The sequence below is a fragment of the Notothenia coriiceps genome, unplaced genomic scaffold, assembly GCF_000735185.1.
Source record: "Notothenia coriiceps isolate Sejong01 unplaced genomic scaffold, NC01 NC01_scaffold00037244, whole genome shotgun sequence".
Lineage (NCBI taxonomy): Eukaryota > Metazoa > Chordata > Actinopteri > Perciformes > Nototheniidae > Notothenia > Notothenia coriiceps.
Window position 1 is genome coordinate 12,007,379 of NW_011369945.1, and position 3,456 is coordinate 12,010,834.

General features: G+C 42.7%; 1 protein-coding gene and 1 long non-coding RNA gene across 4 annotated transcripts in view; one reads left to right on the forward strand and one right to left on the reverse strand.

Moving 5' to 3' along the window:
• Positions 1-3,456, forward strand: part of ntn1a (netrin 1a) — a 248,630-nt gene that overhangs the window by 198,915 nt on the left and 46,259 nt on the right. The window lies entirely within an intron of this gene.
• LOC104964728 (uncharacterized) overlaps positions 1-3,456 on the reverse strand; it is a 13,895-nt gene that overhangs the window by 6,042 nt on the left and 4,397 nt on the right. The window lies entirely within an intron of this gene.

The following is a 3,456-nucleotide window of genomic DNA, read 5'->3' on the forward strand; positions in this document are numbered from 1 at the left end:
GTGTGTGTGTGTGTGGTGTGTGTGTGGTGTGGTGTGTGTGTGTGTGTGTGTGTTTGTGTGGTGTGTGTGGTGTGTGTGTGTGGTGTGTGGTGTGTCTTGTTGAAGACTGGAAAGGGTCGAGAGTACACGGTAGGGGGGTGTACCTGTGTGGACCGTGTTGTTATGTACAAGTAACAGACAAGAAAACATATGAATGGATGTCAACAAGTACATAGGGTCATCAGGACTATGTTATACATGTCAAACTTTCCCACAATTTGCTTTAAACCACTACTAATTACCAAACACAATTACATTGATCGGCATTTTTGTCCTGGCCGAGGTTTTGAACTGGGTTCGCTTGTGGTTTCATTGGCCATGGTCCCCTTGCTTCTGTTATCCTGCCCAATTTATTATTTTTCTTTTCTTTCATGGGTTACAAATATGCGAAAGACAAAGGTCATCACCGATAGATCTTTCACAAGTTTAACTAGACGATATAAATAGTTAACTCATTACGAAATCTATGTCGTTAGCGCAATTTGGGTGCATTTATAGAGACTATGTTTTAGTATCGTTGTGGTGACAGTTTAGGGTGAACTTTCTCCCTGAATAAAGAAGTCGTCTTTCATGGCAGGGTCACTAAAAAGGGGGGTAGACACAATAGGTACCCTTTTACCCTGTAACTCAAAACCGCTTTTTTTGTAGAACCAGAAAATTTTAGTTAACAAGTACACCAATGTTGACATCCCGTATGTTTGTTACCGCAAGTCGGTCGAACATATCTGGTTCCCACCTCCTTATGTATTTGTCGGGAGTGACCTCAAATAAAACGTCACCGAATTTATCTGTTTCAATTGCTTTGATGTGCCGGAAGAAGCATAAGTCACTTCGACTAGGAAAGAAACCCGTCGAACGGTAGGTTGTTCAGTATTAAGGAGAGTCGTCTGTTGTGTTGTTCGTTGTTGTTCGTTGACTGACAACAAAATATCTTAATAGACGTTGATAAATAACAACTCCTCGTGTAGTACACTCAGCTGTCAGCTCCTAGCCAAGTTGCGCTACCGCCGGAGTTACTCTGCACCGTGTCAAGTCCGACTTCTGCCTAGAACCCAGAATCAGTCCTAAATCCGTGTCAAAGTATTGACGTCGTGTTGATGTTTGTTACGCGTTCGCCGTCACCTCCGTTTGTTGGCGGGGGGGGCGTGTGTGTGTGTGTGTGTGTGTGTGTGTGTGTGTGTGTGTGTGTGTGTGTGTGTGTGTGTGTGTGTGGGTGGGTGAGTGGGTGTTCTGATCCGGATAGTTACTAATTCCTTTTCTTTATGGCGGGAACACCATGGGTGTTACAAAGTTGACTAAATCATCCAAAATTCAATGAAAGTGGTGATCAGCAATTGTATATGTTCAAATGTCTACTGTGAAGGATATCATAAAGCCTTAATGCAATCGACTTTAAAACAAAAAAGTTATGATTGATGAAAGGAGTAAATCGGTCAGATTTGACCCGAAGACAACAGGAGGGTTAAACTAGAATCGTAGATGTTTTACAGCCTGTTCAAATGAATCCATAATACTACCCTAGCTCTTCAAACAACAACCCAAAGCACTCGATGATTTAGGGGAACCTACCCTTAAAGATTGGCTGTTTATTCAAATGTTGTTAACATTATTAACATTAAAGCCACATTTCTAATACAATTTTCCCAAATGTACTGCATGACATATGTCTACCATTTTCTTTGTTTTGTTGGTCAGTATGAACTTAAAGATTGGCTGTTTATTCTAATAATTATTACAAATTAAAGCCACATTTGTAATAAAATAATCCGTCTGTCTAACATGTGTTTTGTTTTCTTGGTCAATTTGCTAGCTTAGATTAAACACATAAACTATGTCAAAGTAAAAGCAACTGACAAATGTAGCTTTATCAAACAGCTAGCATTTATAGTAGGGCTTCTAATGCGAGCACCTCTCACTGAAATTGAGAAAAAACCGGTACATCTTCAATTTGTCAGTGAGTTTGTTGGAAGAGGAAAGACTGATGTGAAGACTAATAAAAACATGAATTACTCTGCAGCTTCTCCCTATGCAGCAACTCCTGCTCAGTGAAAGCAGACTTAATAGCGGACAGAATTAGCAGAGATCAATTTCCTGGAGTGCTGCAAACTGTGGTGTAATTCGATAGAGGAGCGGAGTGTCTCAGACTCTCAGACCTGCCGTTGGGCTTTTCAACATCACACCGCAAAAAGCTCCTCGAGTAACGGGAGTGAAATGTCCTCCGTTACGATTAGTTAGAAAAAGTGGTGGGGGGACTTTTTTCAGATAAAAAAAACAAAACACGACTGCATTAATCGCCAGCGAGCTCCAACAATCCATTTAGGACAGAGAGTGAACACCAGGTTTCAGCACGAGGAGTGAGATGGGGTGGGTCTTAACGGAATACGCGAGAGAGAGAAGTCATAACAAGTGGTACAGGACAGGTAGACAACAAGTTTTTCGGATGGAAAATGAGCCAAACGCGAAAACGCAGTTGGTTGCACTTCAACCAAAACCCAGGCAGTGATAAAGCGCACCATTTGTAAAGGCTAAATATCCTTTAAAGCAGGGTCAACAAATAATCTCCATCGCCACTTAAAAACACAGTATCTAATATTAAGAGTTGCATGAATTTCATTCAAGGCAAGGCAACTTTATTTACTTAAAGGTCACATGTCATGCTTTTCCGGTTATTACCCGTCCCCTTGTGTGTTATGAAGGTTTTTCTGCATGTAAACGGTGTGCAGAGTCAAAACCCTAAAAGTACACCCTGTAGCGAGTAAAACTCTAAAACAGAAAACACCTCCCCAAAACGCCTCGTTGGTGAAACGTCATCATGACGTCATCATCTATTTGATTCTTCCGGGTACGTGCCTTGACGAAGAAGCACGTACCGGAACTAAATGGGCCAATCCGTGGAAGCCGTTACGTAAAGGCCAGACTATACCGCCAGTCCACGCTGAGAAGTCGCCGACGCCGACACCGACTGTTGCGTGTCGCGCGGACTCTCCTGCGTATTGCCGACTTCGCGCACTGGAACCCGAAATCGAGGCCGAGCACGGATGAACTGCGCGATGCCGTGGAGTGGTCATAAAACTGTCTCCGTTTATACCAGGCTCAGGTCTGATACAAAAGAAGTGCTCACGTTTAGTGTATTCGATCATTCAAAAAGGGGCAACAACCGGGAACAACCGGAAGAACAGAGAAGAGAACAGGGGACTCCGTGATCATAAAACAAGACACAAATCGTGTTTTGTCCTTTCCATTTTCCACTCTCGTCCATTGAAATACTATGGATACGAACAGGTAGGGCAGGAACAAATACGGATTGGATACTTATCATTCACTATTTTCTGTTACCAAGGGACGGTACTGGAGCTAGCAGCTCTTGGACTCACGCCAGCGGCGGAGCCGGATGATACATCCATATTTTAGAATTAA